General features: G+C 52.7%; 1 long non-coding RNA gene across 1 annotated transcript; it reads right to left on the reverse strand.

Annotated features, from left to right (window-relative positions):
* Window positions 1–7,590: 7,590 nt before the first annotated feature.
* Window positions 7,591–9,851, reverse strand: LOC129430236 (uncharacterized). The gene is made up of 3 exons (XR_012357733.1): window positions 9,148–9,851; window positions 8,242–8,869; window positions 7,591–7,913 (listed from the first exon to the last, which is right to left on the reverse strand). It is a non-coding gene; the product is annotated as an uncharacterized lncRNA (long non-coding RNA).
* Between the last annotated feature and the right edge of the window lie 857 nt (window positions 9,852–10,708).

The following is a 10,708-nucleotide window of genomic DNA, read 5'->3' on the forward strand; positions in this document are numbered from 1 at the left end:
ACCACTAGGGGCTGGCTATGTTTGACTAAACCACGCCCCTTTTTAGCTCCACACCTCCCCAAAGCCGACCCAATGACCAGACAAACACGGAAACAGGTAAGTAAAATTTAAAACAAGCTTTATTGAATTTAAATACTTAAAAGGACTGGGAAAATTTGGGGAAGGGAAATTTAAAACTAATGGGCTTCTTCTCCTCCCTCCAGGGAGACTACAGCCACGGGTAAACAGGGACAGAACAACAGGGGTGCCAACCACCGTCAACGGGGGAAGAGGGAAACGTCAGGCTCCCGCCTGGACCCTGCTAGCCGTGGCGCCCTCCTTCTTCTCTCCTGGAGGCAGACAATTTTTGGTGTGACTGGTAGAGGTCTTTCCCACTGTCCGTGCCCAATGGTTCACTCTCGCCTTCTCCTCTCTCCACAGGCGGCCACTAGGACAACAAAGACACTGTTACTGGACTTTGAATGTTTCTCACCGGCTCCCTGCTTACGGCTTTCTGGGTAAGTATCACGTTCACCGTCGGTTCCTCAATGATTCACTCTCGTTTTCCTCTCTCTCTCCACAGGTGATCGCTAGGACACAGAAACACTGTTACTGAACTTTGTATGTTTCTCACCGGCTCCGCTGCTTACAGCTTTCTGGGTAAGTATCACGTTCACAGTCGGTTCTTCAATGATTCACTCTCGTTTTCCTCTTTCTCTCCACAGGTGATCGCTAGGGCACAGAAACACTGTTACTGGACTTTGAATGTTTCTCACCGGCTCCGCTGCTTACAGCTTTCTGGGTAAGTATCACGTTCACAGTCAGCTCTTTACTGATTCACTCTCGTTTTCCTCTCTCTCTCCACAGGTGATCGCTAGGACACAGAAACACTGTTACTGAACTTTGTATGTTTCTCACCGGCTCCGCTGCTTACAGCGTTCTGGGTACGTATCACGTCCACAGTCGGTTCTTCAATGATTCACTCTCGTTTTCCTCTTTCTCTCCACAGGTGATCGCTAGGGCACGGAAACACTGTTACTGAATTTGGAATGTTTCTCACCGGCTCCGCTGCTTACATCTTACTGGGTAAGTATCACGTTCACTGTTCGGTATTGACTGCTTTACTCTCGTTTTTCCTCACTCTCTCTCTCCACAGGTGATCGCTAGGACACAGAAACACTGTTACTGGACTTTGAATGTTTCTCACCGGCTCCGCTGCTTACAGCTTTCTGGGTAAGTATCACGTTCACAGTCGGTTCTTCTGTAGGTCAGCAGGGGGGCGAAGGTCACACACCACCTCGCCGGGTCGAGCACTGCCCTATCCCCACTGTCCGTAGGCCGATCGAATCCCGGATAGGGGCGCCCTTTCGTAGAGACCACGGGGGCGGCGGACCCTTTCGCCTCCGACTCTGCGACAATACAAACACAGGTAAGCTTGCACCACAAATGCTTCTAGTATTTTACTCACAGTCCTTCACAGCTCTTGGTCTGCGTCTCTTCGTATTCTTAAAACAGCACACAGCATATGATGGCAATGAGGTCTGAGGTCGTTGGCCCCTCCGTCCTTCGCCCAGGGAAGAGAATGGATGGTGCGGGGCCTCTCTGACAAGACACACAGCAACCCACAGCAAAATACACAGCACCACTCTAACGTGAAAAAGCTTATGATCTGTAAAGTCTCACTCACCACACTGTAAGTGCAACACCACAAGGGAAACGCCCGATATCCTCCACTGTGCTTGGGGCTAACGTAGAGGCGATGGCAAACCGACCAGACCAAAGTCGCGTTGCTGTGGCTGTATGGACGTATGCTTCTAGCGGCTCGCCCACCACGCTAATTATAGGGGTAGGGCCGCCTTCCTAATCCTGGAGGACTCCAACGATCACACAAGGTAAGTTTCTGCCAGTTATGCTACACCAACGGACATACTCACAGCAGATAGGCTTTGTTTACGTTGTGCAACGAGGTCAAATCCCTTCTCGCTTTACTCCTTCCGAAACACTAGTTGGACCAGAGTTCCTTTTCTACCCGAAGGGTTATTCAATAAATTCAGCCGGTCCACCGTAACTGCAACGAGAGAGGGGGGGGAGAGAGAAAAATATAGCCAGTCACCACGTCTAACAATGAGCACAGCTCCGTTCCTCAGCACACACTCAACCGCCAACTGTCATCTAACTGTGCTTTTTATACTTCTCTTTACACTCCAGGTATCCAATTACCCGGCGATCTCTTTAACTAGGCACAGCTGTGCCCAATCGGCTGATTACAACCTTCGCGGAGCCGCCGGATGTCCGGTGTTTCTATTTTTCCGGTCGGGGCGGAAACATCCGGGCGGAACCAAACTTCCTCAACTTTTGGTTCCGCCCTGAAAAGTCGTCACCCCGTGACATCCTCCCCCGCCAATACATTCCAGTCCCTGGAATGCCCTTGAGTAGTCCACTCACCATAGCGGGAAGGGGGCCGGCCGCGGTTCTCCCGTTGGGAGCGCCTTACAGGGGAGTCAGGTTCGGCGGGCTCGGGCACAACCTCAGGTTGTCTTTGGGCGGCCAGAGGTTCGGCTGGCTCTGGTGCTGATCCTGGCTGCCTCTGGGCGGCCGGGGGTTCAACTGGCTCAGGTGCTAGTTCTGGCTCTCCTGGGGCGGCCGGGGGTGGTGCCACCACAGGTAAGCCTGGTACCACAGCCCATCCTTCCATCCAGGGGGCCGTCGGTGCCGGCTCCGCAACTACCTCCTCCGTGACCTCGGGATAATTTGGACAAGGGCGAATCATGTTTCGGTGTACCACCCGTTCCGGGCCGGCCTTTCCTTCCGGCCGGATGGTATACACCGGCTGGCCCGGTCTCTGCTGCCTGCAGACTACGTACGGGGTGGCCTCCCAACGGTCGCTCAACTTTCCTTTGCCTTGCCGCCGGTTGTCTCGTACCAGGACTCTCTCTCCTGGTAACAAGGGGGCTTCCCGGGCCGTCCGGTCGTACAACCGCTTGTTCTTTTCTCCTGTGGCCCGTATTTTCTGGGATACCTGCTCGTAGGCAAAGTGCAGCCGTTGGTGGTGGCGCCCCACCCATTCCGTCACGCTTCCTTCCTCCTGGCCCGCGGCCGCTCCCAGGACCAGGTCCGTCGGCATCCGCACATGCCTACCGAACATCAGATAAGTGGGGGCATACCCCGTCGTACTATGAATGCTGTTATTATAAGCTTGTAAGAGGTTCGGTAGAGCACTCACCCAATCACTCTGCTTCCGTTGATCCAAGGTCCCTAAGAGCCCCAACAGGGTTTGATTAAACCTCTCGCAGCAGCCGTTTCCTTGAGGGTGATATGACGTCGTATGGGTCTTCGTGCACCCATACAGCTGGCATAATTCCCGGATCACCTTTGATTCGAAATTTGCCCCTTGGTCTGAGTGTAAGAACTCTGGACATCCGAACGTTTGGAAGACGTGCCGCCATAAAGCCGTTGCGGTGGTACTTGCCGTCTGATCAAGGGTGGGGACTGCCCATGCATACTTCGTAAACAGGTCGGTGATTACTAAGATGTTCGGATAGCGGTCCTGTGGCCGGCCCAGTGTCAGGAAGTCCATCGCCATGATGTGAAGGGGGGCTTTGGCACATATGGGTATCATCGGCGCTCGGGCCTCTCGTCGAGATTTGAATAACATACACCTGGGGCAAGCTTGGACCAAGCTACGTACTGATGCTTCCAGCCCCGGCCAGTAGAAGAACCTGCGCAGCAGCGATGCGGTCCGTTCTTGCCCCTGGTGCCCCAGCTGGTCATGGTAGGCAGACACCAGGGCTGCTGTTTGGTCGGCGGGCACCACGATCTGGCGCACCTCCTCGCCCAGCTTCGGATCACTAACTTTTCGGCAAAGTACCCCTTCCTGTATCTCCAGCTTGTCCCACTGTCCCAGCAGTCTTTTTCCTGTCTCTGTCTGGGTCAGCCTCTCGGACGACGTTGGCCGCCGGCCTTGCTCCACCCATATCTTCACCTGCCGTAAATCCTGATCCTGGGCCTGTCTTTCCTTCCACCGGCAGGGGTCCCAACCCCAGCTCCCGGGTACCGCCTCCTGCTGGCCTCCTGGTGCTTCCACGACCCCTATCAGATAGCCTTCCCCCTGACTTTCCTCTTCTTGGCCATCACAGCCACCGGGGCCGTCCACCTCTGGCAATCGGGACAAGACATCCGCGTTCGTGTGTTCCCGGCCGGGCCGATACTGCAGTTGGTAATTGAAATTGGCAAGTTGTGCCACCCAGCGCTGCTCCACAGCCCCCAACTTCGCTGTCTGTAAATGTACCAGAGGATTATTGTCTGTAATCACCGTTACCTTAGCACCCCAGAGGTAGTCCTTGAACTTCTCGCTCAGGGCCCACTTCAGGGCCAGCAGTTCCAGTTTGAATGAGCTGTAGTTCGCATCGTTCCTCTCCGCTGGGTGGAGGCTTCGGCTTGCGTAGGCGATCACCCGTTCCGTACCCGCTTGTCGTTGGGCCAAGACTGCTCCCAGCCCCAGGTTGCTAGCGTCTGTATACAAGAGAAATGGTTGGGTAAAGTCTGCATAGGCCAAGATAGGAGCCTGTAACAATTCCTGTTTCAATCTCTGAAATGCCCCCTCACAGAACTCATCCCAATCAATAGGGGGTGACCCCCGTCCCCGATTTCGCCCTGTGCCGACCAGTAGCTGGTTAAGTGGCTTGGCAATCTTTGAAAAATCTTTTATGAACCGTCTGTAGTACCCCACAAACCCTAGAAATGACCGCACTTGCCTCACAGTCTTGGGTGCACTCCAATCTCTTACCGCGAAGACCTTCCCAGGGTCTACGGCCACCCCAGCAGCGCTGACCACGTGGCCCAGGAACTGGACTTCCCGCCTCAACAGATGGCATTTGTCGGGTTGCAACTTCAGCCCATATTTCTCCATCGCCTGGAAAACCTCCTCGAGGTGTCGGAGGTGGGAATCGAAATCTGGGGAATACACAATTACATCATCCAAATATACCAAGACTGACTCCATTAACTGACCTCCAAGACAGCGCTGCATGAGGCGTTGGAACGTGGCCGGAGCGTTACAGAGCCCGAAAGGCATCCGTTCCCACTCGAATAGTCCGAACGGGGTCGTGAAGGCGGTCTTCTCTCTATCGGCCTCGGCCACTGGCACCTGCCAATATCCACTGGCCAGATCCAAAGTGGAGTACCAAGCGGACCGTGTGAGGCCGGCAAGGGAGTCTTCAATCCGGGGTAAGGGAAAAGCGTCTTTCTTGGTCACCAGGTTAAGCTTCCGATAGTCCACACAAAACCTCCAAGCTCCTGACTTTTTCTGCACAAGTACGATGGGGGCTGCCCATGGGCTACTGCTTTCCCGGACGACGCCTCGCTCCAGCATACCCTGCAGTAGTGAGCGTACCTCTGTATACAAGGTGGGTGGGATCGGCCGGTACCTCTCTCTACTGGGCCCTGCATCTCCAGTCGGTATATGATGTTCCACCACCTTAGTGCACCCATAATCCTCCTCGTGTCTTGCAAACACATGTTGCCATTTCTGAAGGAGGATTTGGAGTCTTTGTGTCTGCGCCTGTTCCAACTCTTCCCCTTGCAGGGACTCACCTGCCAAGTGCCTCGGCACGTCCCTCCCCCCGTTGTTCGAAGGGGCTTCCATCTGGGTCAGGGCCACCTCGATGACAGTGGGGCACACCTGACGGAAACTAACATCTCTCTCCTCCCTCACCTGATGGGGCGCAACCCCCGTTAATCGGGCCAGCCGCTGGTGTCGGTGCAAGTATACTGGGTAGGGGTGGTCATTTCGGACCTTCACAGGGACCCTCCCCCGGCGGACCGCCGCTAGGCCTCGTGCTACTTCCACTTGGGGGCAATCGGCGTGAGGTTCAACCAATACCCATTCTTCGGGGCCAACTCCTCGGGGGGCTACTCTCACCCACACCATGGCCTCACTCCTAGGGGGAATAGACAGAGCAAAGCGACACATCACTCTTCCTACCTCTTCCCGGCCTCTGCGGACCTGGGTCATCTGGACCCGACGACAGTCGGCTACTACTTGCTCCCATAGGGGCCTCTCGACAGGGGAGATCCTAGGGCCGGGCTTAGCCCGAAATAACTCCTCCCAACATTCGGAGAGGACGTTCATACCTAATAGGGCTCGATGGACACCCAAACATCTGTCCTCCACGATAATCACTCCTTTTTGGGGAACCAACACCCCATGAACTTCTAGGTCCGTCAGCCGGTAGCCAATATAAGGGATCTCTAGGCCGTTGGCGCCCTGCAACGTCAGCCAGGGGGCCTCCCCTCCTTGGGTACTCTGCTTCCCAAATACTTCCTGCGAGAGACTTTCCGCAAACAATGTCACTTGAGAACCCGTATCTACTAGGCACTGTATTGTCTTGCCACATACCTTCACCTCCGCCATTGGGCTGTGCCCAACCATCTGGTCTCTAGAATTACCACGTCTTCCAGGGTCTTCTCTAGGGGTCCCGGCCACACGACCCACTGTGGCCGGTCGTCTTAAAAACCCCCCTCCGATGCCCTGCGAGGCCCACACTGGCGACTGTAATGCCCTGGTTCTCCACACCGATTGCAGATTGGCCGCCCTTGGTCATCCCACTCGAAGCGGGGCCGGTTCAAACGATTCGGGCGTCCCGGTGGCTCTCGGCCCCTCTCAGAGTAAACTCGCTCTCGGGGTGCCGGCCTCGGTTCCTCTCGCGCCCTACTTTGGCGAAGTTCTCCCAAGAGGGTCTTAGAAAGTTCCGACATCTGCTCTCGGACATCTTTCAACAACTCTACCCTCAGGGCTTGCTTCCAGTCTGCGTGTTCAGGTGGCGCTGCTGTGTTTCCACTTACAGCTGCACATACAGGGGTTTCGGCTACTTCGACCTCATCACCCTCCAGGGCCAGCGCCTCCTTCTTTAGATCTTCGAAGGTAAGCCCGGGGTCCCTCCGAAACTGGACCCTCAGACTTTGTCTCACGGGGCCGTCTTTCATCCCCAGGAGGAACTGGTCGCGTAACAAAGCCTCTCCATCTCCTAGCCCATGGTCTCGTCGGGCTTGCAGGCGAGTGAACTGCTCCCGCAGCCTGAGGGCAAAAGCTCGGATAGGTTGTCGGGGGCCTTGCTTACAATTAAAAAATTGTGAACGGAGGACAGCTACGGGGGTATGGTCACCATATTGTTCAGCAAGGAACTGGAACACAGTCTGGGCGGTGGCTCTAATTGCTTCGGGGGCGGCTTGTACCTCTCGCCGTGCTTCTCCTTCTAGGGAGTTCAACACAAATTGGAGCCGCTGGGCGGCGCTAAGGCCCTGCAAGTCGGCCAAGTACTCCAGTTGGGCCTTCCATTCGGTCAGGCGTACCTCCGACTCTGCTCCATATCTCTGGACCCATGGGCTGCCCATGATAACGGGTGTGGCACGGGGTGGGGCTGCTGGCCCCGCGTTGTCAGTCATTGGGTGACCTTGGTTACTCAACTCGAGGTGGGACCCTGCCGACTACGCCAAAATCTGTCACCACTAGGGGCTGGCTATGTTTGACTAAGCCACGCCCCTTTTTAGCTCCCACCTCGAGGAGGTCCCCAAAGCCGACCCAATGACCAGACAAACACGGAAACAGGTAAGTAAAATTTAAAACAAGCTTTATTGAATTTAAATACTTAAAAGGACTGGGAAAATTTGGGGAAGGGAAATTTAAAACTAATGGGCTTCTTCTCCTCCCTCCAGGGAGACTACAGCCACGGGTAAACAGGGACAGAACAACAGGGGTGCCAACCACCGTCAACGGGGAAAGAGGGAAACGTCAGGCTCCCGCCTGGACCCTGCTAGCCGTGGCGCCCTCCTTCTTCTCTCCTGGAGGCAGACAATTTTTGGTGTGACTGGTAGAGGTCTTTCCCACTGTCCGTGCCCAATGGTTCACTCTCGCCTTCTCTCTCCACAGGCGGCCACTAGGACAACAAAGACACTGTTACTGGACTTTGAAGGTTTCTCACCGGCTCCCTGCTTACGGCTTTCTGGGTAAGTATCACGTTCACCGTCGGTTCCTCAATGATTCACTCTCGTTTTCCTCTCTCTCTCCACAGGTGATCGCTAGGACACAGAAACACTGTTACTGAACTTTGTATGTTTCTCACCGGCTCCGCTGCTTACAGCGTTCTGGGTACGTATCACGTCCACAGTCGGTTCTTCAATGATTCACTCTCGTTTTCCTCTTTCTCTCCGCAGGTGATCGCTAGGGCACAGAAACACTGTTACTGGACTTTGAATGTTTCTCACCGGCTCCGCTGCTTACAGCTTTCTGGGTAAGTATCACGTTCACAGTCAGCTCTTTACTGATTCACTCTCGTTTTCCTCTCTCTCTCCACAGGTGATCGCTAGGACACAGAAACACTGTTACTGAACTTTGTATGTTTCTCACCGGCTCCGCTGCTTACAGCTTTCTGGGTAAGTATCACGTTCACAGTCGGTTCTTCAATGATTCACTCTCGTTTTCCTCTTTCTCTCCACAGGTGATCGCTAGGGCACGGAAACACTGTTACTGAATTTGGAATGTTTCTCACCGGCTCCGCTGCTTACAGCTTTCTGGGTAAGTATCACGTTCACAGTCGGCTCTTTACTGCTTCACTCTCGTTTTCCTCTCTCTCTCCACAGGTGATCGCTAGGACACAGAAACACTGTTACTGGACTTTGAATGTTTCTCATCGGCTACGCTACTTACAGCTTTCTGGGTAAGTATCGCGTTCACAGTCGGTTCTTCTGTAGGTCAGCAGGGGGGCGAAGGTCACACACCACCTCGCCGGGTCGAGCGCTGCCCTATCCCCACTGTCCGTAGACCGATCGAATCCCGGATAGGGGCGCCCTTTCGTAGAGACCACGGGGGCGGCGGACCCTTTCGCCTCCGACTCTGCGACAATACAAACACAGATAAGCTTACACCACAAATGCTTCTAGTATTTTACTCACAGTCCTTCACAGCTCTTGGTCTGCGTCTCTTCGTACTCTGAAAACAGCACACAGCGTATGATGGCAATGAGGTCTGAGGTCGTTGGCCCCTCCGTCCTCCGCCCAGGGAAGAGAATGGATGGTGCGGGGCTTCTCTGACAAGACACACAGCAACCCACAGCAAAATACACAGCACCACTCTAACGTGAAAAAGCTTATGATTTGTAAAGTCTCACTCACCACACTGTAAGTGCAACACCACAAGGGAAACGCCCGATATCCTCCACTGTGCTTGGGGCTAACGTAGAGGCGATGGCAAACCGACCAGACCAAAGTCGCGTTGCTGTGGCTGTATGGACGTATGCTTCTAGCGGCTCGCCCACCACGCTAATTATAGGGGTAGGGCCGCCTTCCTAATCCTGGAGGACTCCAACGATCACACAATGTAAGTTTCTGCCAGTTATGCTACACCAACGGACATACTCACAGCAGATAGCCTTTGTTTACGTTGTGCAATGAGGTCAAATCCCTTCTCGCTTTACTCCTTCCGAAACACTAGTTGGACCAGAGTTCCTTTTCTACCCGAAGGGTTATTCAATAAATTCAGCCGGTCCACCGTAACTGCAACGAGAGAGGGGGGGGAGAGAGAAAAATATAGCCAGTCACCACGTCTAACAATGAGCACAGCTCCGTTCCTCAGCACACACTCAACCGCCAACTGTCATCTAACTGTGCTTTTTATACTTCTCTTTACACTCCAGGTATCCAATTACCCGGCGATCTCTTTAACTAGGCACAGCTGTGCCCAATCGGCTGATTACAACCTTCGCGGAGCCGCCGGATGTCCGGTGTTTCTATTTTTCCGGTCGGGGCGGAAACATCCGGGCGGAACCAAACTTCCTCAACTTTTGGTTCCGCCCTGAAAAGTCGTCACCCCGTGACATTAATTTACTTTTATAAGTGTGGAGCTATATAAACTCTGAAATAGTGTTGAAATCAACTCTGTGAGAGTTTTATTTTACACTGGACGTTTTGCAGTGTAGTTTATTAAGGTTTAGTCAAATTAAATAAACAGTTGTTATGCATAATATTTTAAACATAACCTTTTTAAGTACTTGAAAAATATCTACTAAGACATGTCCTGTGACCAAGACATCTCACGGTACTGTATGAATACGATTTTTTTTACTATCTATCAGACTTTGGCTTTACATCAGTGTCTTTCATTAAAAACAACAAATTTAAGGAACAAAAAATGTATTGGCGATTGAAAATACTTAAATATAAAAAAATTATAAATATCAGCAGATATATATCGACCACAGCAATATATCAATCTATCACTACTTTGAAGGCCAAAAAAGTGCATCCATCCTTCACAGAAGTAATTCACAAGACTCCAGGGGCTTAATAAATGCCTTCTTAGGGTAAATTTTGTAAGAAAATTATTCATATTTAAAACTTTATAAACCATAATGGCTTCCGGCCAATAATAGAGCGGTGAATCAAGGAATTTTAACTTGAGCTTTTGTTAAATATGAGGACATCATTCTTGAACGAACATCCCATAAGTTTCAGAACTGTTAGGCTATTGACACCAAGCCCAGAAAACGGCTGCTTCTGGAATGTGCCTAGTTATGACATAGTAGTCGATTTTTAAACACCGCCTCCACTTAACGTCTACTTCAGAAGCCCCCCCACTGGTTCGTGCAAACTGGATAGCATCCAAACAACAAACATGTCGTTGAAAACGGCTAAATATTGTGTAGTCCCTGGTTGTGGAAGAACAGATTCGCTGCAT

The sequence above is a fragment of the Misgurnus anguillicaudatus genome, chromosome 1 (assembly GCF_027580225.2).
Source record: "Misgurnus anguillicaudatus chromosome 1, ASM2758022v2, whole genome shotgun sequence".
Lineage (NCBI taxonomy): Eukaryota > Metazoa > Chordata > Actinopteri > Cypriniformes > Cobitidae > Misgurnus > Misgurnus anguillicaudatus.